The sequence below is a fragment of the Tachyglossus aculeatus genome, chromosome 4 (genome assembly GCF_015852505.1).
Source record: "Tachyglossus aculeatus isolate mTacAcu1 chromosome 4, mTacAcu1.pri, whole genome shotgun sequence".
Classification (NCBI taxonomy): domain Eukaryota; kingdom Metazoa; phylum Chordata; class Mammalia; order Monotremata; family Tachyglossidae; genus Tachyglossus; species Tachyglossus aculeatus.
In genome coordinates, this window is record NC_052069.1 from 40358601 (window position 1) to 40382469 (window position 23869).

The 23869-nt window shown below is 42.4% G+C and overlaps 1 protein-coding gene across 1 annotated transcript in view; it reads left to right on the forward strand.

Annotated features, from left to right (window-relative positions):
• The window catches only part of HS2ST1 (heparan sulfate 2-O-sulfotransferase 1), a 225589-nt gene that overhangs the window by 57568 nt on the left and 144152 nt on the right, over positions 1–23869 (forward strand). The gene's annotated exons all lie outside the window — the stretch shown is intronic.

Consider the following 23869-nt stretch of genomic DNA (forward strand, 5'->3'; position numbering starts at 1 on the left):
TGGGGAGGATGATGTCTTCAAGTGTGTTAAGGATTTCAGTTTTAAACCTGGTAAGCCTGAGATGAAGTCGGAGCATCCACTTAGAGCTGTCCTGGAGGCAGGAGGAAATGCAAGATTGCGAAGAAAGAAAGAAGTAGGGGCCGAAGTCGATTTGAGTGTCATCACATCGCAACGGTAGTTGAAACCATGGGAACAAATGAGGTCCCCAAGGGTGTGGGGAAGCAGCATGGCCTAGTGGATAGAGCACAGGTCTGAGAGTCAGAAGGACCTGGGTTCTAATTCCAGCCCTGCCACTTGTCTGCTGTGTGACCTTGGGCAAATCACTTCATTTCTCTGAGCCTGTTACCTCATCTGTGAAATGGGGATTAAGACTGCTAACCCCGTGTGGGATAGGGACTGTGTCCAACCTGATTAGCTTGTATCTACCCCAGTGTTTAGGACAGTGCTTGGACAGCGCTTAACAAATACCATCATTATTGTTATTATTAACAATAAAAGGAGAATAAATAGGAGATCCAGAACTGACCCTTAAGTGACCCCCCAACACAGAGGAAGCACTCAAACAGTAAGCGCTCAATAAATGTGATTGACTGTCATGAGCTGATGAGTCAGTCATATTAATTGAGTTCTTAGCCTGTGCAGAGCACTGTACTAAGCGCTTGGGTGAGTAAGTACAGTGTAACAGTAAGCAGACACTTTCAAGAAGGAATGGCTAGTGAGGTAGGAAACTATTAATGTTGTGGCGTCACTTTGTTGAGCACCTCCTATCAATCAGTGTTATTTATTTAGCATCTGGAGTACAGAGCACTATACTAAGCGCTTGAGAGAGTACAATCAAAAAAGCTAGTAGTCATAATCCCTGCCCTCTAGAAGGTACTATCAGTAGCGCACTGTTACCTGAGTGGCCCATGAAGAACAAGGGATGAATTGGTTACGAGACTTCAGAACCCAGAATTAATGATAGTGTTGATGACTTTCACAGTACCATTCACTCACTTTCTTCCCTATCAATCAATCATATTAATTGAGTAGTTACTATCTGCAGAGCACTGTTCTAAGCGCCAGGGAGAGTAGCATCATAGTCAGTGGTATTTGAGGGCTTATCTGTGCAGAACACTTAAAATACTACAACCCCTACCCGCAATGAGCTGATAGTAAAAAGGTGGAGACAGACATTAATATAAACAATTTCTAATATATAATTAATAGCTATGTAAAATTATTTATAATCGTTTGTAAGCTCATTATGGGCAGGGAATGTGTCTGGTAATTCTGTTATATTGCCCTCTTTCAAGTGTTTAGTACAGTGCTGTGCACATAGTAAGTGTTTAATAAATATGATTGATATATAGATCTGTACAATGCAGTGGAGTTGGTAGACAAGCTCCCCGCCCACAAGGAGCTTGCACTCTGCACACAGCACTTAACGAATACTGCAATTATTATCATTATCTGGTGGTAATGATAATAACTGCAGTATTCGTTAAGTGCTAACTGTGTGCCAAGCACTGTACTAAGCACTGGTCTAGATTCAAGATAATTAGGTCCCATATGGGGTTCACAGTCTAAGTAGGAAAGAGATAAGGTATTGAATCCCCATTTTGCAGGTGAGGGAACTGAAGCACAGAGGAAGTTAAGTGACTTGCCCAAGGTCACACGACAGACAGATGACGGAACGGGGATTAAAACTCAACTCTGGACTCTCAAGGCTGGGCTTTTTCCAGCAGACCACACTGCTTCTCTGTATGTATATATGTCTGTACATATTTATTACTCTATTTATTTATTTTACTTGTACATATCTGTTCTATTTATTTTCTTTTGTTAGTATGTTTGGTTTTGTTCTCTGTCTCCCCTTTTTAGCCTGTGAGCCCACTGTTGGGTAGGGACTGTCTCTATATGTTGCCAACTTGTACTTCCCAAGCGCTTAGTACAGTGCTCTGCACACAGTAAGTGCTCAATAAATACGATTGATTGATTGATGGTTCTGTGATAGCCATTTTCCTGCTGGAGAACAGTGTGTAACAAGCGAGGGTGTGTTGAGAAGAGGGGAGGACTGTTTTTTAGTTTTTTTTCCCCTTTGGGACCTATTTATGGCCCAAGAAGCCTCATCCTCTGCCGATATTCTGCTGTATGTGGAAGTTGTCTTGGTAGCCACCTCAGTGGCCCTGCGGTTGAGGCCACCGAGATTGGAGCCTCCCTCGTCTTGCCGCACACATTAGCCAGCCATTTTTCAGGTTTCCTACTGGATTGATTCCCCCCTCATGGAATAGGGGGTGTGACCTTGGGTAAGTCACTTAACTTCTCTGAGCCTCAGTTACCTCATCTGTAAAATGAGAATTGAGACTGTGAGCCCCACATGGGACAACCTGATCACCTTGTATCCCCCCAGAGCTTAGAACAGTGCTTTGCACATAATAAGCGCTTAACAAATGCCATTATTATTATTATTATTATTATTATTATTATTATTATTATTATTATTCTGTGTAGTTCTGGGTGAGAAACTAAATAACAATGATAAGTATGGACTTTGCTAAGCGCTTACTGTATGCCAGGCACTGTTCTAAGCCTGGAGTAGATACAAGATAATCAGGTTGGACACAGTCCCCGTCATTCATTCATTCAGTCATATTTATTGAGTGCTTACTGTGTGCAGACCATTGAACTAAGCAGTTGGGAGAGTACAAAACAATAATAAACAGAAATATTCCCTGCCGGCAATGGCTTTACAGTCTAGCTGGAAGATAGATTGAGTACTCAATAAAGATTTGTAGAATCAGAGAAGAAAATAAGGAAGATATACCAAAGGAAAGAGAAAAGAAAAATAAAACACTGGAAAGATTCAAGAAAAAATGTAGAAACAGAAACTAGACATAAGATGGACGAAAATGTAAATGCGAAGGAAAATCTATCTTTTTTGTGGTTCTGTTGTTGCCTCTATAGAATTGATAGAATCATAGGTAGATAGATGCAATGGAACTTATACTAGAGAAGCAGCGTGGCTCAGTGGAAAGAGCATGGGCTTGGGAGTCAGAGGTCATGGGTTCTAATCCCTACTCCACCATGTGTGCTGTGTGACGTTGGGAAGGTCACTTGGCTTCTCTGAGTCTCAGTTGCTTCATCTGTTAAATGGGGATTAAGATTGTGAGCCCCACGGGGGACAAGTTGATCATCTTGTATCTACCCCGCACTTACAACAGTGCTTGACACATAGGAAGTGCTTAACAAATACCAACATTATTATTATTATTCCCCTCTCCCCCTCCCTATCCCCCCCCGCCCTACCTCCTTCCCCTCCCCACAGCACCTGTATATATGTATGTACAGATTTATTGCTCTATTTTACTTGTACATATTTACTATTCTATTTATTTTATTTTGTTAATATGTTTTGTTGTTTGTCTCCCCCTTCTAGACTGTGAGCCCGCTGTTGGGTAGGGACCGTCTCTATATGTTGCCAACTTGTACTTCCCAAGTGCTTAGTACAGTGCTCTGCACACAGTAAGCGCTCAATAAATATGATTGAATGAATGAATGTTCATCAAAAATTTAGACATTAATCCTAAATAAATGCATTTACCCCTGCCAAATAAGGAAGGGTATGCAAATAAAAGTATGCGATATTTGAACTCTCCATTTCTAAAAAATATTGGGAAAGAGAAGTAAATTTTCTTTCAAGTTATTAAAATATGAAATTAATATAGTAAATTGATTTTACCCTCTTCCCATCTTGGGGTTATAAGTTAGGCCTTCCGAAACTGAGCCCCCTCCTTTCTCTCCCCCTCCTCCCCCTCCCCATACCCCCCCACCTTACCTCCTTCCCCTCCCCACAGCACTTGTATATATGTATATATGTTTGTACATATTTATTACTCTATTTTACTTGTACATATTTATTCTATTTATTTAATTTTGTTAATATGTTTTGTTTTATTGTCTGTCTCCCCCTTCTAGACTGTGAGCCCACTGTTGGGTAGGGACTGTCTCTATACGTTGCCAACTTGTACCTCCCAAGTGCTTAGTACTAGTGCTCTGCACACAGTAAGCGCTCAATAAATATGATTGAATGAATGAATGAATAAGTGTAAAATTTAATAAGCACTAATCAGTCCACGCAGTGTGAAAAATCCCCCCGTCCTCCAAAAAAAGGAAAACCATGATTTTTCTTTGAGCGGGGAGTAGATAAAAATACTTCAAAGTGAAAAAGCCAGTAATGCAGAGTCCTGTTTTAATTCCTCCTTAACTCAACTTAGGTCTGTGCTTCCATGTTTTCATTGAAAATCCTAGTAGAAAAAGCAAAGTAATTTGGAGGTTTACTCTTTTTTTTTTAAGTTCTTTGTAATAAAGTCTCTTGACAGCAGAGAAACTGGGGTGTTTTTTTGTTTTGTTTTGTTTTTAACCTGAAGTTATATTTGGACCTGAGTATTTAGTAGCACATTTGCTTTGGATCCTTTATATTGTTATCCAAGTGTTTTAAATGGTGTTCATCTGTTGCCTTTGAGGTTAGAGATATTGTGAACCTCACGTAGAGCAGGGACTGTGTCCTACCATACTATCTTGTATCTATCCCAGGGCTTATTATAGTGCCTGGCCCATAGTAAGCTCTAGACTGTAGACTGTAAGCTCGTTGTGGGCAGGGAATATGTCTATTTCATTGTTGCATTGTGCAATCCAAGTGCTTAGTACAATACTTTGAACCCAGTAAGCTCTCAATAAATATAATTGACTTACTGACATAATGTTTAACAAATGACATAAAAAATGCATTCTTCACTGCTTTCCTAGAATGCTTGATAATCCGAAACATTAACCAGCCAATTAGGATAATTTAATATTTTAACTATGTGCCTGGACTTATTAAATTAACTTATTTAATAATAAATATATTATTTCATACCTCTTTACTTGTATAATGCTTAATGAAATCGATTTTCCAGGTTAATAGTCTCCTAAAAATCAAAGATATTCCTACCATATTAGTAGGCTCCACAACAAACCTGGTATGACTTAACCGTAAATGCAGCAGGATTTCAGACCTGGAATTTATCTTGTAGGCCCTCTGAGACGTGATTCAACAAGTGAGTGGCGTATGCTTTTAGCTTAAAAAAAATATAAATTGAAAAAAAGCCCTGTGCCACTGAAGCCGTGATTAAATGGAAGTCTTTTATGTTTGTAAACCCATGCAGTTCCTTTCTTACAACAAAATGTCTAAATTTTCTTTGTTTGACGGTTGAGTACTGACTCCCAAGCCACGCTTGGCCAGATTGTGCGTCGCCTCCGTGTCTCTGAGGCCGTGGATGCTACCTTGCAAAGAGAGCACAATATGTCTTGAAAATATTGAACAGCTGATTCCTTTCTAATTGCGTACGCAATTTGGGAACATCAGCGGTGGTGTTTCAGGGCTGGAGACAAGCTTTTGTGGTTGGGCAATCATGGGCCTTTCTTCTTTTGCTGTGCTAATGTTGACATACTAAAATAATCCTAGAACATTGCAATAGCCTGCTAGGTTAGAAAGGTGTCTACCTCGCAGCCGGCCTTTTACCCACTTCCTGCCTCTGACCTGGAACGTCCTCTCTCCTCATATCTAACAGACACTTGCTCTCTATTCCTTAAAAAGCTATATTGAAGGCACATCTCCTCCAAGAAGCCTTCCCTGACTAAGCTCTCCTTTCTTCTTCTCCCATTCCCTTCTGTGTTGCCCTGACTTGCTCCCTTTATTCATCCCACCTGCCAGCCCCACAGCACTTACATACATATCAGTAATTCATTTATTTATATTCATGTCTGTCTTCCTCTCTAGACTGTAAATTCATCATGGGCAGGGAATGTGTCTGTTATATTGTATTCTCCCAAGTGCTTGGTACGGTGCTTGGTTAGAGAAGCAGCATGGCTCAGTCGAAAGAGCACGGGCTTTGGAGTCGGAGGTCATGGGTTCAAATCCAGGCTCCGCCAATTGTCAGGTGTGTGACTTTGGGCAAGTCACTTCTCTGTGCCTCAGTTCCCTCATCTGTAAAATGGGGATTAAGACTGGGAGCCCCCTTTGGGACAACCTGATCACCTTGTAACCTCCCGAGTGCTTAGAACAGTGCTTTGCACATAGTAAGTGCTTAATAAATACCGTCATCATTATTATCATTACAGTGCCCTGCACACAGTAAGCACTCAATAAATTTATGTCTGACTGACTGGCAGTAAGGATCACAGATGAGGCAGGTGTAGGAAGTGCTCCTCTTTCTGCATCTTTTACTTTATCTCCTTCTGCCTTTTTTTTTTCCTCTTCTCTTCTTCCTTTCCCTTCCATATTTCCTCCCTTCCCTCAAAGCCCAAACCTCAAAGCGTCAAACCCTTGGGTTTCCCCTGCCAGGTAAAAATTTAAAGTTGATATCCCTGCCTCCTCAGAATTAAATTTGGTGCTGTATCCTTTTGTATAAGATCCCAAACTGGCCTGCCTAGAAAATAAGCAGTTAACCACTCTGAAAACCAGCCTCCACATTCTTTTACCTTGTAACCTCCTCAGCACTTAGAACAGTGCTTTGCACATAGTAAGCGCTTAATAAATACCATTATTATTATTATTATTTTACGTATTAAGCACTTACTATGTGCCAGGCATTGTATTAAGCGCAGGGGTAGATAAAGGCTAATCAGGGTGGACACAATCCATGTCCCACATGGGGCTCCCAGTCTTAATTCCCCTTTTGCAGATGAGGTAACTGAGGCACAGAGAAGTACAGTGACTTACCCAGGATCAAATAGCAGACAGTTGGTGGAGCCAGGATTAGAATAGAGGTCCTTCTGACTCCTAAACCCATGCTTTATCTACTAAGCCATGCTGCTTGTCCTGATGGTGTAAATTCTGCCACTCTCTGCGTAATTGAAATCTCCCCCGATTACGACAAAGTTCAGTTTTCCAGTTTTCTCCAAACCTGTCCAGCACTTCCCATCATATTTTAGCAGTCACTATCACTGCTATATTTTGCTCTTATTGAGGTGGCAGAGTCTGGGCCTGGAATTTTGTTGCAAGCCATTGAAGTCTTAATTGGAACCTGCAGAGGGAATCCTGCTGCTGCCCACTTCTGACATTTGATAATTTTTAAAGTAACTTTCCATTGCCGTGTTCATTTGGTTGGAACAAGTCTACATCTATACCATTTACAGCACATTTAAAAATAAAAATAGGTCTCTTACCTATAATTTAGTTAGTCTTGGGTGCCTTTAAATAGTGCTTTCCTCATGAAATACTATCTGAGCAAAATATGAATAATAGTTTTCCTATGCTTTTTTTATTATACGTTGTGGTTCTCATAAGAAGGTTGCATGTAGACAAATCATAATTTGGCATTTCTAGTCTAAATTTTCTACATATTCTAAATTTTAGTCATTCAGATTTGCTCTTTAGGTAAGAGAAATCCACTGCAGTTGGAGTGGACCGTATTCAAAGAAGGACGGTAGAATCGTTTTTAAGAAGTAAAATATAATTCCTTCTTTCCGTTTTTGTTCTTTTCATCCTATTCATGACACTTTTTCACTGATTATAAGAATATTTTCTCAAGACTGGAAATTCACCTTAAATTTTTGAATTCTAAATATTTAGTACTGAAGTTAGTTTGTGAAAGGCCATTTTAATATTCCTTTATATCTAGTTCTCCTGTAATGCACATTTCACTTGGTGATTGGGCTAGCATACTAACTCCCTAAAATCATTCTAGCCGAATTGCATAGTGAACAATTTTTCAGTTTCCTGACTGTCCCTTACTTATGATGCTGGAGAAGCAGTCTGACCTAGTGGAAAGATACTGGGCCTGGGGGTCCATGGACCTGGGTTCTAATCCTGACTCAGCCACATAATTTATAATAATAATAATGATGGTATTTGTTGAGTGCTTACTATGTGCTGAGCACTTTTCTAAGTGCTGGGGTAGATACAGGGTTATCAGATTGTCCCATGTGGGGCTCACAGCCTTAAGCCCCATTTTACAGATGAGGTAACTGAGGCACAGAGAAGGTAAGGGGCGTGCCTAAAGTCACACAGCTGAGAAGTGGCGGAGCCGGGATTAGAACCCATGACCTTTGACTACCAAGCCCGTGCTCTTTCTGTTAAACCACACTGCTTCTCTTGTCTGCTGTGTGACCTTGGGCAAGTCACTTCACTTCTCTGGGCCTCAGTTACCTCATCTGCTGTGCACACAGTAAGTGCTTAATAGTTATGGTTGAATGAAATGAATTAAGAGTGTGAGCCCCAGGTGGGACAGGAACTGTGTCCAACCTGATTGACTTGTATTTACCCCAACACCTAGATCAGTGCTTGGCCCATAGTAAGTGCTTAACAAGTACCATAAATATTATCTTATTTCTCTGTGCCTCAGTTCGCTCATCTGCAGAATGGGAATTCGTACCTGTTCTCCCTCCTACATAGACCAATTAATCAATCAATCGTATTTATTGAGCGCTTACTGTGTGCCGAGCAGTGTACTAAGCGCTTGGGAAGTACAAGTTGGCAACATATAGAGACGGTCCCTACCCAACAGTGGGCTTACAGTCTAGAAGGGGGAGACAGAGAACAAAACAAAACATATCAACAAAATAAAATAAATAGAATAAATATGTACAAGTAAAATAGAGTAATAAGTACATTCAAACATATATACATATATACAGGTGCTGTGGGGAAGGGAAGGAGGTAAGGTGGGGGGGATGGAGAGGGGAACGAGGGGGAGAGGAAGGAGGGGGCTCAGTCTGGGAAGGCCTCCTGGAGGAGGTGAGCTCTCAATAGGGCCTTGAAGGGAGGAAGAGAGCTAGCTTGGCAGATGTGGGGAAGGAGGGCATTCCAGGCCAGGGGGATGACATGGGCCGGGGGTCGACGGCGGGACAGGCGAGAGAGCGAGGCACGGTGAGGAGAGTAGCGGCAGAGGAGCGGAGGGTGCGGGCTGGGCTGGAGAAGGAGTGAAGGGAGGAGAGGTAGGAGGGGGCGAGGTGATGGACAGCCTTGAAGCCGAGGGTGAGGAGTTTCTGCCTGATGCGTAGGTTGATTGGTAGCCACTATAGATTTTTGAGGAGGGGAGTAACATGACCAGAGTGTTTCTGGACAAAGACAATCCGGGCAGCGTCATGAAGTATGGATTGAAGTGGGGAGAGACAAGAGGATGGGAGATGGGAGAGGAGGCTGATACAGTAGTCCAGACGGGATAGGATGAGAGCTTGAACGAGCAGGGTAGCGGTTTGGATGGAGAGGAAAGGGCGGATCTTGGCAATGTTGCGGAGCTGAGACCGGCAGATTTTGGTGACGGCTTGGATGTGAGGGGTGAACAAGAGAGCGGAGTCGAGGATGACACCGAGGTTGCGGGCTTGTGAGATGGGAAGGATGGTAGTGCCGTCAACAATGATGGGAAATCAATCAATCAATCAATCGTATTTATTGAGCGCTTACTATGTGCAGAGCACTGTACTAAGCGCTTGGGAAGTACAAATTGGCAACACATAGAGACAGTCCCTACCCAACAGTGGGCTCACAGTCTAAAAGGGAAAGTCAGGGAGAGGGCAGGGTTTGGGAGGGAAGACAAGGAAGACAAGGAGTTCAGTCTTGGACATGTTGAGTTTTAGGTGGCGGGCAGACATCCAAATGGAGATGTCCTGAAGGTAGGAGGAGATGCGAACCTGGAGGGAGGGGGAGAGAGTAGGGGCAGAGATGGAGATTTGGGTGTCATCAGCATAGAGATGACAGTTGAAGCCGTCGGAGCGAATGAGGTCACCAAGGGAGTGAGTGTAGTTCGAGAACAGAAGGGGACCAAGAACTGAACCTGGAGAAACCCCCACAGTAAGGGGATGGGAGGGGGAGGAGGAGCCTGCAAAAGAGACTGAGAATGAATGACCACGAGCTCCATGTGGGATCTGATTGTCTTGTTATCTACCCCAGAGCTTAGTATAGTGCTTGGCACATAGTAAGTGCTTCACAAATACCATTATTATTATGATTAGTAGGATCATTATTATTATATAAAACTGTTCTCACTTTCCCTTCACCTCCCTGTCTCCAAATTCAGTATCACTAATTTTTTAGACTTTACTTTAAGGCACTAATTTTTGAATAAGGTGAAAAAGTCAGTTCTGAGAAACACTAGACATTGGTGGTGTATTTGGAATCCAGCTGAATTTCCCTGGAGGCGTATGTTGGAAAAGTCTCCCTGAGTGGGCCGTCAAAGTAAGTGAGAACAAAAGAAGAGTGTAGAGAAGTGAATTGAAGTAGACTTGGCTTCTGCTCCCATGCTACTAAGGCCTTGGGGAGTCTAGCTGGAAATGCACATGGACCCAGGAAATCCACTTGGATTTACCATATGCAACTCAGATTTCTTAGAGGCCGTCCGGGAGGTAGTAGAGAAGCAGTGTGGCATAGTGGATAGAGCACGGGCCTCAGAGTCAGAAGGACCTGGGTTCCAATTCTGGCTCAGCCACTTGTCTGCTGTGTAACCTTGGCCAAGTCACTTTACTTCTTTGTGCCTCAGTCACTTCCTCTGTTAAATGGGAGACAGGGACCATGTCCAACGTGGTTGTCACGTGTCTTTCTCAGTGCTTAGAACAGTGTCTGGGACATAGTAAGCACTTAGCCAAATACAATAAAAAAGAAAATACCCGTTTAAAGATGTCAGGGGCAACCTTCAGTTTGGGTACCACAGTGGTTTTCTGAGTCTACAATTGACTGGTCTCTCTCCAGGATTATTCTTCTGGGATAATAATAATAATTATTATTATTATTGTTATTGTATTTGCTGCTGTGTGCCAAGTGCCATTCTAAGTGCTGGGTTAGATGCAAGAAAATCGGGTTGGACACAGTGCCTGTCCCACATAGCGTTCACAGGTTTAATCCCCATTTTGCAGATGAGGGAATTGAGGCACAGAGAAGCCAAGATGACACAGCAAACTAGTGACAGAGCTGGGATTAGAACCCATGACCTTATGACCCCCAGGCCCGTGCTGTATCCACTACTCCATGGTGGTTCTCCCAATCTGTATATATCCATAATTTTTTTGTATTACTGTCCGTCTCCCCTTCGACACTGTCAGCTCTGCTATGTTGTACTCTCCTAAGCGCTTACTACAGTTCTCTGTACACAGTAAGCATTTAGTAAATACAACTGATTGATAACAGCGGGGATCGCTTCATCTTCCACAGACGGCCCTCACTCCCTGTTCGCACCCTTCTAGACTGTGAGCCCACTGTTGGGTAGGAACCGTCTCTATATGTTGCCAACTTGTACTTCCCAAGTGCTTAGTACAGTGCTCTGCACACAGTAAGCGCTCAATAAATACCATTGATTGATTGATTAATGAACTGAGCAAGAGTCACAGCTAGATAGGCCTTCGTTTTTGTAACCGTCTGTGGGCTGACAGTAAAGAGAGGTGAAACTTGACCATGTTAGGCAACCTGAGCACTGAGGCCTAGTGGATAGAGCACAAGCCTCAGAGTTAGCAGGACCTAGGTTCTTGTGCCAGCTCCTCCACTTGTCTGCTGTGTGACCTTGGGCAAGCCAGTTCACTTCTGTGGGCCTCAGTTACCTCATCTGGTAAATGGGGATTACAGCGGTGAGCCCCATGGATTGTGTCCAACCTGATTAGCTTGTAGCTACCCCAGCCCTTAGAACAGAGCCTGGCACATAGTAAGCACTTAAATACCATTAAAAACAAAAGAAAACAAAAACCAGGTTGTCCTTGGTGGCTACTCACTGCCACAGAACTGACTGCAGATACTTGAACTCATTCATTTATTCATTCATTCAAATTATTTATTGAGCACTTACTGTTTGCAGAGCACTGTACTAAGCACTTGGAAGATAGTGTAACATTAAACGACACATTCCCTGCCCACAACTAGCTAATCCATGTGCGCTTGGAGCCAGTTATGCCAGAGGTTCTGAAGGGCATAGTGGGTAGAGCACAGGCCTGGGAATCAGAAGGTTATGGGTTCTAATCCTGACTCTACCACTTGTCTTGTCCCTTCCCCACAGCACTTGTATATATGTATATATGTTTGTACATATTTATTACTCTATTTATTTATTTATTTATTTTACTTGTACATATCTATTCTATTTATTTTATTTTGTTAATATGTTTGGTTTTGTTCTCTGTCTCCCCCTTCTAGACTGTGAGCCCACTGTTGGGTAGGGACTGTCTCTATATGTTGCCAACTTGTACTTCCCAAGCGCTTAGTACAGTGCTCTGCACACAGTAAGCGCTCAATAAATGTGATTGATTGTCTGCTGTGTGACCTTGGTGAAGTCACTTCACTTCTCTAGGCCTCCGTTACCTCATGTGTAGAATGGGGATTGAGACTGTGAGCCCCACGTGTGACAGGGATTGTGTCCGACCCGAGTTGCTTGTATCCACCCCAGTGATTAGAACAGCGCCTGGCACAATAAACACTTAACAAATACCATAATTATTAATAATTATTCTGAGTGTGTCCATGGCCTCCAGGATGGAGCTGTAGCTGTGACACCAGCTACAGGCTTGCTAACATTGCTTGACTGGGGCACAGACCCTCAGTATAGAGTTCTGCATGTAGTAAGCATGGTTGTACATATTTATTACTCTATTTATTTATTTATTTATTTATTTGTTTGTTTGTTTATTTGTTTATTTTACTTGTACATTTCTATCCTACTTATTTTATTTTGTTGGTATGTTTGGTTCTGTTCTCTGTCTCCCCCTTTTAGACTGTGAGCCCACTGTTGGGTAGGGACTGTCTCTATGTCATGCCAATTTGTACTTCCCAAGCACTTAGTACAGTGCTCTGCACATAGTAAGCGCTCAATAAATACGATTGATTGATTGATAGTAAGCACTCAAGAAATACCATTAGCTGATCAGATTCTGCCCACTGGTTTCAGGTTACCTATCATTACTATAATTATTATTATTTTTAATGATATTCGTGAAGCACTTAGTAGGTGCCAGGCATTATACTAAGCAGTGGGGTAGATACAAGATAATCTGTCTCTACCTTACAAGGGGCTTACAGTCTTAATCCCCACTTTACAGGTAAGGTAACTGAGGCCCAGAGAGTAACTTAAAGTGACTTGCTCAAGGAAACACAGAAGACAAGTGGTAGAACCGGATTAGAACCCAGGTCTTTGGACTCCCAAGCCCATGCACTTTCCACTTGGCCCCACAGTGCATGCGCTTCTGGTCTTCTTTTCCTTTAGTGATCTGCATAAATCTCCAGGACTAGGGAGACCGAATTTTATTAGAGTTGAAAACACAAATTTGGCTAATTGTTTAAGTACTTCAAAAAAACAATATACTACTCTACTTATTTCATCTTGTGTATTTCCTTTCAGGAAATCTGATGCTTATTAAACCTTCAAAAGCCGTGCAAGCTTGCATTAAGTTTATTAAACTTTGGATAGTTAAGGGCCCGCTTGAACATGGAAACGTATGTCTTGAGTCATACCTTTGAACCTCATGTTTCTGTTCAGCAGCTGAAGCCGAAACAAGGTTTAGAGCACTGTCTTTGAAGCTCCTCTTTCTGTTTCATAGTTGATATTGCTACACAGTTTAGGATGGAAACATTTGTGGCGACAGTTTGAAGACATGTCCATCATTGAAGTAGCCGTCTTACTCCACACTTGGCTATAAATGGAAGCTAAAGAGTAAGTGAGGTCTTTAAATTTTAAATTGTAACCATGGTAAACTATCTTGCCATCTGATCTTAGAGAAGCAGCCTGGCTCAGTGGAAAGAGCACAGGCTTTGGAGTCAGAGGCCACGGGTTCAAATCCTGGCTCCGCCACTTGTCAGCTGTATGACTTTGGGCAAGTAACTTAACTTCTCTGTGCCTCAGTTCCCTCATCTGTAAAATGGGGATTAAGACTGTGAGCCCCCCGTGGGACAACCTGATCACCTTGTAACCTCCCCAGCGCTTAGAACAGTGCTTTGCACATAGTAAGTGCTTAATAAATGCCATTATTATTATTATTATCTTCGATATTTGGATTCAATTCACCTGTGTAGCTGTTGCTTGCTGGTGGAACTTCTCTTTGGAAAACTTTCATTAGGACCTCACTCAATGTGAACACTCTATTTGGAGGGGTAGAGTCTTGACTGAAAACTCGTTGTGGGTAGGGAACGTGTCTGCTAACTCTCTTGTATTCTCCCTAGCTGTTTAGTACAGTGCCCTGCACGTAGAAGGTGCTCAATAAATACCACTGATCTATTGATTGGTGGGAGATCTTTCATGATTATGCACCATCAAGATAAAGCTAAAACATTATTTTAAAGAAGAAAAAAGTGAACATTTACCTTGGACTAGCTTACAGAGAAGCAGTGTTGTTCAGTGGAAAGAGCATGGGCTTGAGAATCAGAGGTCATGGGTTCTAATCCCGACTCCACCACTTAGCTGTGTGACTTTGGGCAAGTTACTTAACTTATCTGTGCCTCAGTTTCCTCATCTGTAAAATGGGGATTAAGACTGTGAGCCCCACTTGGGACAACCTTGATTACCTTGTATCTACGCCAGTGCTTAGAACAGTGCTTGGCACATAGTAAGCGCTTAACAAATACCAACATTATTATTATTATTATTATCATTATTATTATTATAATTATTATTATTATTATTATTATTATTAAAAGGTTATTGTACAGCTGCGGAGCCAGATGGTATAGTGGGTAGAGCATAGTCCTGGGAGTCAGAAGCTCATGGATTCTAATCCCAGTTCTGCCACTTGTCTGCTGTGTGACCTTGGGCAAGTCACTTCTCTGGGCCTCAGTTACCTCATCTATAAAATAGGGGTTAAGATTGTGAGCCCCAGCTGTGATAGGGTCTGTGTCCAACCTGATTTGCTTGTAACTACCCCTGCACTTAGGACAGTGCCTGGCACATAGTAAGCACTTAACAAATACCATAGTTGTTATTATTATTCTTTGGCTAAATGGGGCCTTTGTTCTGCCTTTAGTCTCCCAGAAACTGGAAGGTCGAATTATTCATTGGTATCTACTGAATGCTTAGTACGTTCAAAGCACTGTTTTAAATGCTTGGGAGAGTACAGTATAGTAGATTTAGCAAACATGTTCCCTGCCCACAACATTACAGTCATATTTAGTGAGTGCTTACTGTGTGCAGAGCACTGTACTAATCCCTTGGGAGAGACAGTAGAGCAGAGTTGGTAAGACACATTCATTCATTTATTCAGTATTACTTATTAAGCGCTTACTGTATGCAGTACACTGTACTAAAGCACTTGGAAGAGTAAATATAACAATAAACAGGCACATTCCTTTCCCACAGCGAGCTTACAGTATAAAGGAGCCTAGAAGGGAAAAGAGTGTGAGTGTCTTATCTCCTTTTATGTAACAAAAATAGTATTTTCCTCCTCTTTCATTGTTCTTCACTTCCTGTGTCCCTCAGTTCTCTTGAAAACATCATTATGTTCATTGCAGAAATTTTGAAATCTTGCTTAATTGAGCAGTTGTGTGATAAGCTGGAAAAAAAAAATGTGGGCATTTTGTTTCTCTCCTCAGTCGAATTCTGCTTCTTTCAAGGAGATACATATCTACAGATTGAATGCTAACACCAAAAATGAAATCTGTCTCTTGTTCTAATTGGCTTTTGCCCCCAAACAGCAAGAAGGTACAAGTAGAAATTTTCTCACTCAGTTTTTTGGTCTGGAATCTTCTTTGTGAATCCTTTAGTTTGCAAAATGGCTGTTTGCCTGTTACTCTCTGATTGTACTAAGTGTGGGTTATTGTGGTGTGTGCAATATTGGAGTTTTTGTAAAGATGAGGAATGCCTTGGAGCAGAAGTGTTTTGCATTGTAATTGAACAGCCTGGTTTTGCAATAGTGATGCTCTATAATGTTCAAATGTCAACTATCTCCTGGAAATGCATCTTTATTTTGGTGATACTTTGGATCTGGGTTACCATTTCAATAGTTCATGTAAATTAGGAATTATAAACCATCAAGAGTATGGTGTGCCTATAGTGATGTGTCCCCTTATGACTTAAGACAACTAAACAGCTAACAGTGGCCCGGATATTTTGGATTTAAAGCAAAGGGGGACAGGCCAAAATAATGCAGTGGTCTGATACAATTTTCAAGCTTCTGCTTCCTCTTTCAATTCTATTTTGTTAGCTATTATGGGAATTAGGGTTTTAGGGGTACTTTCAGCATGCTTGCTGCTAGTAAAATGTCATGCTCTTTTATCTTAGTGATGTTGGGACAATAGAAGAGGCTAGGCATAGATTCTCATGGGATGAGCATTACTAAACGGAGTCAGTCATATTTACTGAGCACTTAGGATGTGCAGAACACTGTACAAAGCACTTGGGAGAGTGCAGTTTAACAATGTAACAGATACGGTCCCTGTTCACAATGAGCTTACAGTCTAGAGGGGGGAGAGAGACATTAAATAAACAAATTACAATAGGTACATAAATTCTGTGGGCCTTGGAGGTAGGGGGGTGATGAATAAAGGGAGCAAGTCAGGGCGATATAGAAAGGAGTGGGAGAAGAGGAAAAGAGGGCTTATTCAGAGAAATCCTCATGGAGGAAATGTGCCTTTAATGGAGCACAGATCAGTGTAAATTTTCTGAGCCGCCAAAATTGAGGAGGAAACCTGAACATGTTTTACTCTTTCCACAAGTTGTATAGAGAGGGTTAATGAGCTAATGCCAAAAATATTCAGCTGCTCGGGTCAAAGCTAGTAGTAGTCTGTCTTCTATCATAATTTTTGCTGAAGATAAAAGGAAGCCTGCAGATCACAGACCGGTGATCGTGGGTTTTTAATGAATTCAATTAATTTAATTAGCTTTCGAGATCCTATTTTCTGTAACTAGAACTTTCATCTTGAAGTCAGTGGGAAATTTTTATTTACTTTCATTTTCATATTTGAGGTCATGGTTCAATTTGTTTTATTTTTTATTTTTTGGAATTTGTTAAGCCTGTTACTCTGGGCCAGCCCTGGGGTAGGTACAACTAATCAGGTTGAACACAATCCATGTCCCACATGGGGCTCACAGACTTAATCCACATATTAGAGATGAGGTAACAGGCACAGAGAAGTGAAGTAACTAGCCCAAGGTCACACAGCAGGTAAGTGGTGGAACCAGGATTAGAACTCAGGTCCTCTGACTCCCAAGCTTGTACCCGTTGCACTGAGACATGAGATCGAATTTAACAGTATTGATCAAAACTCCCTGAAGACGTTATGTTTCATTAAGCAGCGTGGCTCAGTGGAAAGAGCATGGGCTTGGGAGTCTGAGGTCATGGGTTCAAATCCCGGCTCCGCCACTTGTCAGCTGTGTGACTTTGGGCAAGTCACTTGACTTCTCTGGGCCTCAGTTCCCTCATCTGTAAAATGGGGATGAAGACTGTGAGCCCCACATGGGACAAAGTGATTACCTTGTATCTACCCCAGCGCTTAGAACAGTGCTTGGCACATAGTAAGCGCTTAACAAATACCAACATTGAGAAGCAGCGTGGCTCAGTGGAAAGAGCACAGGCTTTGGAGTCTCAGGTCATGTGTTCAAATCCTGCCAGTTGCCAGCTGTGTGACTTTGGGCAAGTCACTTCACTTCTCTGGGCCTCAGTTCCCTCATCTGTAAAATGGGGATGAAGACTGTGAGCCCCCCGTGGGACAACCTGATCACCTTGTAACCTCTCCTGCCCTTTTTGCACACAGTAAGCGCTTAATGAATGCCATCGTTATTATTATTATTAACATTTATGGAATGCTCACTGGTTGGGTGGCAATATACTAGACACATAGCAGAATTTTGTGTTAAGCAAAAGCATATTTTTTAATTAAGGTGAAAATTGATGGCTAATTATCTAGTCAAAGATTTTTTCTGGGTGATGGTAGCTTGCTCCCCTCTCAGGATCACATCTAGAGAGTTTCCAGGACTCTGTCAGTGTCAGCTGTGGGAGGGAGAGTCAAGCAGAGGCCTACCCACTCCATTCCTAGCTTGGCCAGTGGCTAGCAAGCGGAAGGCAATCTGCTACAAGTCAAAACTCACCTGTGCTGGGCAGCAACGGCATGGGAGAAAGTCGAGGGTGGAGACTCAAGTTGACTGCACGGAAGAAGGCAAATGGTAAACCACTTCCATATTTTTACCGATAAAACTCTATGGATACACTACCAGAACGATTTCAGTTGGATCATTCTGGGAAAGATGTGTCCATGAAGTCGCTGTGGGTCAGAGACAGCTCGACAGCATAAGACAAAATAAGTAGCTTGGTGCTAATGGAATTAGCTGTAAGTTTGTACCTGATTCCACTTAGCTGAACAAGATAGAAGATGGGGAATTTGAGCTGGAAAAGTGACAAAGCAGTGATATAAGTTCCATTTTCCTTAAGCAATTGTGCTGTCAAGTTGAGTAGGAGTCACTTCTTGGCTGCAAAGAGCCTCATGGCACTTCCTAATGCTGCTCTGTTGGATCTCCCTCATTCCTTTGAATCAGTTCCCTACAAGAACAGAGGCACTATGCTGATGAAACAATTTTAATTTTGCCCTTCCTCTTCTGGAGATGGATTCCCGGTGATGTATGCTGGTTTGGGTTGAAGACAATGACCGAGATAGGTGACTGAGAAAGAAAGACAGACAAGGAAAAAAGTATGAAACTGGGCTTGCTGTGGGCAGGGGAATGTGCCTACAAATTCTGTTATAGTGTACTTTCCCAGGCGTTTAGCACAGTGTAAGCACTCCATAAATACGATTGATTGAGAAAGATTTTGCTAATCAATGAAACACCCCCTTTAACAGATGAGAAACTGGCTGTGAGCCTGTTTTTGGGTAGGGATTGTCTCTGTTTCCGAATTTTCCTTTCCAAACACTTAGTACAGTGCTCTGCACACAGTAAGCACTCAATAAATACAATTGAATGAAAATGAATGAAAGAGCATGAGCCTGGGAGCCAGGGGACCTGGGTTATAATCTTGGTTCTGCCATTTGTCTGCTGTGTGACCTTGGACCAGTCACTTAACTTCTCTGTGCCTCAGTTTCCTCATTTGTGAAAAGGGAATTAAGACTGGGAGCCCCATGAGAGACAGGGACTGTGTCCAATCTGACTCCCCTGTTTCTTTGACATTGCTTAGAACAGTGCCTGGCGCACAGTTAGCGCTTAAACTCATTGTGGGCAGAGAATGTGTCTGTTTATTGTTAAATTGTACTCTCCCAAGCTCTTAATGCAGTGCTTTGCACACAGCAAGCACTCAGTAAATACGATTGAATGAAAATACCACCGTGTGGCCTTGGGCAAGCCACTTCACTTCCCCGGGCCTCAGTTACCTCATCTGGAAAATGGGGATTAAGACTGTGAGCCCCACGTGGGACAACCTGATTACCTTGTATCTATCCCAGTGGTTAGAACAGTGCTCGGCACATACTAAGCGCTCAACAAATGCCATAGTTGCTATATTATCGCCGCATGGTCGTTTCTTACCTCACTTACTATCTGAAGCAGGCCACAGCTTCTCGCCTCCCTTTCCTCCGCCCTCCCCACCCCCTTGTGATTTTCAGTGTTATCCTCTTGATAATAATAATAATAATCATGGTGTTTGTTAAAAGCTTACAGTGGCGTGGCTCAGTGGAAAGAGCATGGGCTTGGGGGTCAGAGGTCATAGGTTCAAATCCTGGCTCCCCCAATAGTCAGCTGTGTGACTTTGGGCAAGTCACTTAACTTCTCTGGGCCTCAGTTTCCTCATCTGTAAAATGGGGATTAAGACTGTGAGCCCCATGTGGGACAACCTGATCATCTTGTATCCTCCCCAGCACTTAGAACAGCGTTTTACACATATAAGTTCTTAACAAATGCTGTTATTATTATTATTATTCAATGGGCCAGGCACTGTAGTGATTGCCGGCGAAGATGCAGGATAATCAGGTCTCACATGGGCCCCACAGCCTGCCATTATTATTATTATTATTTAATGGGCCAGGCACTGTAGTGATTGCTGGCGAAGATGTAGGATAATCACGTCCCACATGGGCCCCACAGCCTAAGTAGGAGGGAGGAGTGGATCAAATCCCCATCTTGCAGGTGAGAGAAATTAAGCCACTTCCCCAGGGTTACACATTGGGTAAGAGGTGGAGCCGGAATTAGAACCCAGGTCCTCTGACTCCCAAGTCCTTGCTCTAGGCCGTGCTGCGTCCTCACTGATAAGGTAATGAGCATCCCATGGGCTCAGTGGAAAGAGCACGGGTTTGGGAATCAGAGGTCATGGGCTCAAATCCTGGCTCTGCCACTTGTCAGCTGTGTGACTTTGGGCAAGTCGCTTCATCATCATCATCATCAATTGTATTTATTGAGCGCTTACTATGTGCAGAGCACTGTACTAAGCGCTTGGGAAGTACAAATTGGCAACATATAGAGACAGTCCCTACCCAACAGTGGGCTCACAGTCTAAAAGAGCTTCACTTCTCTGTGCCTCAGTTACCTCATCCATAAAATGGGAATTAAGACTGTGAGCCCCACATGGGACAACCTGATTACCTTGTATCTCCCCCAGCGCTTAGAACAGTGCTTGGCACATAGTAAGCACTTAACAAATACCAAAATTATTATTATTTAGCCCTGAGAATTTGGGGTTGGGTAGGACTGCAAATTTTTTACCATGAGTTCCATTAAAGTATGACTGATCATCAAGGATTTCTGCTCTTGCATGTTTGGGGTTCTTTTAATGGTTTTTAAGTGATCGCTCTGTGCCAGACACTGTACTGAATGCTGAGGTAGATAAAAGAATCAGGTTGGACACAAACCGTGTCTGACATAAGGCCCACAGTCTTAATCCCCATTTTACAAGTGAGGTAACTGGGGCACAGAGAAGTTAAGTTCATTCATTCATTCATTCAATCGTATTTATTGAGCGTTTACTGTGTGCAGAGCACTGTACTAAGCACTTGGGAAGTACAAGTTGGCAACATATAGAGATGGTCCCTACCCAACAGTGGGCTCACAGTCTAGAAATGACTTGCCCGGGGTCACACATTAGGCCCGTAGTGGAGTTGGGATTAGAACCCAGGTCCTCTGACTCTTAGGCCTATGCTCATTCTACTAGGCCATGCTGGTTTTCAACTCTTTTATTCCTTTTCACAGCTTTCTGGGGTATTTTGGAAATTCCTGAAGGGTTATTTCAACATCAGCAAGCTGAGTGGTGTGAAAATTCGTTTATATTAGTGAAGTTATGTCAATGGAGGATTTTTTTTGGGGGGGAAGAGTTTAATTTTGCTTTATCATCGATGGTATTTATTGTATGTTTACTATGTGCATAACCCTTCCCAGGAGGCCTTCCCAGACTGAGCCCCCTCCTTCCTCTCCCCCTCCTCATCCCCCCCCACCCTACCTCCTTCCCCTCCCCACAACACCTGTGTATATGTTTGTACAGATTTATTACTCTATTTATTTTACTTGTACGTATTTACTATTCTATTTAATTTATTTTGTTAATATGTTTTGTTTTGTTGTCTGTCTCCCCCTTCTAGACTGTGAGCCCACTGTTGGGTAGGGATCGTCTCTATATGTTGCCAACTTGTACTTCCCAAGAGCTTAGTACAGTGCTCTGCACACAGTAAGCGCTCAATAAATGCGATTGAATGAATGAATGAGCCCTGTACTAAGCGCTTGGGAGAGTACGAAACAGCAGTGTTGGCAGCCATATTCTCTTCCCACAGGAAGTTTACAATCTAGTGGTTGAAATTCACCCTTAGTCTCATATGAGTACCTCATATGCTCTGCACACAGTAAGCGCTCAATAAATACGATTGAATGAATGAATGAATATCTGGTACTTAAACTCTTCTGGATTTAGATTCATTCATTCATTGTTGTGTTTATTGAGCACTCACTGTGGGCAAAGCACTGTACTAAGCACTTAGGAGAATACTCTAAAACAATCAACAGACACATTCCCTGTCCACAATGAACTTACTGTCTAGAGGGGGAGACATACATTAATATGAATTACTAAATAAATAATAAATACATAAGTGATCACATGGATAAAATAATCTTAAATGAACCAATAATAATTGTGTTACTGGTTAAGCGTTTACTAAGCGCTGGGGTGAATACCAGCAAATAAGGATGGGCCCAGTTTTAAAAATCATCTCCTTTACACAGCCCTGTAGTAATTTGACTTTACACGGCTACAAGTGTGTAACTAATTCCTACTTTGGCTAACATCCAGCACTTTTAGGCCATTTGGTTCAAAATAAAAATTTTATAATGTGGACGACTTCATTTTTATGAACATTAAGTCTGTCATTTAACAGAAAGGGAGGAAATAGAAAAGTTATTGTCTGTTCTTTTCCAATTAAGAAGATGCACACTAATGCTTGGAACCTTTTAAATGTAACTGAACTTTCACTGACCTCATCACTCTGATTTGAAGAGGTCAACACTTTTCTTAATAAGAGCAGTCTTTGTGTTTCTCTGCGTTGTAAACTTTCCTCTCCCCCAGGTTTGGTGCCTTCTGTTAATGGAGCTCAACAGTTACTACTTTGCATTGGGCCTAGGTTTTTCAGAGGATCATTTCAGATGATTCAGAGGATCGTTTTGGAGGATTTCTTTTAATTTAGGGAAAAGAAATCTTCTAAATCTCACTTATTTTGAAAATCTTTGGTTTTTATGGTTTCTTTCATTTGTATTATTCACGTTAAAAAATGGGGTCACATTCAGACATTTGGGGGCCTGGAGGCGGTGAAAAATTGGCCACTGCCTCCTGTTTGTGTGATGTCGTTAGCGTTACGCTTCTTGTCCATGCAACATATAATGTCATTTTTGTTTTGGAATCTGTGTGTGCAGCAGAATCCAGTGACCTCGTGACCCAGTGATCCAGTGAGAAGCAGCATGGTGTAGTGGATAGAATACTTGCTTTGAAGTCAGAAGGTCATGAGTTCTAATTTCGTCTTCACTTGTCTGCTGTGAGAACTTGGGCAAGTCAAGGCACTTCTCTATGCCTCAGTTACCTCATCTGTCAATTGGGGATTGAGAATGTGAACCCCTTGTGGGACAGGGGCTGTGTTCAACCTGATTTGCTTGTATCCATCCCAGAGCTTAGTACAGTAATAATAATAAGAATAATTGTGGTGTTTGTTGAGCGCTTGCTATGTGCCAGGCGCTGTTCTAAACGCTGGGGTAGACATATGACAATTAGGTTGGATGTGGTCCCCGTCCCAATTTAGGGCTCACAGTCTTAATTCCCATTGTACAGATGAGGGAACTGAGGTGAAGTGACTTGCCCAAAGTCGCACAGCGGACAAGTGGCGGAGCTGGAATTAGAACCCAGGTCCTTAGGACTCCCAGGACGTGCTGTATCCCCTAAGCCATGCTGCTTCTCTGTAGTGCTTGAGTATAAACAAACTTCATTAGGTAGCTTCATTATTTTTCCATATGCTTTTGCTACACTCTCAGCTGAAAAATGTGCTCAATTTCACTACACTGTAAACATAGCTGACTATAAAATGAATTGGAATCAGTGATCGATATTAGTTATGCAGCATGTGATACCTAAAATATGAACTTGATTTTTATGATAATTCTCTGGTGTGAATTCACTGTCAGGGGCTCATTTATACACAAATTTTAGAATGAAATCAGAAATCAGAAGCAGCGTGGCTCAGTGGAAAAGAGCCCAGGCTTTGGAATGAGTGGTCATGGGTTCAAGTCCTGGCCCTGCCGGCTGTCGGCTGTGTGACTTTGGGCAAGTCACTTAACTTCTCTGTGCCTCGGTTCCCTCATCTGTAAAATGGGGATTGACTGTGAGCCCCCTGTGGGACAACCTGCTCACCTTGTATCCCCCCCAGTGCTTAGAATAGTGCTTTGCACATAGTAAGTGCAACTTACTAAGGAGCAGCTTGGCTCAGTGGGAAGAGCAT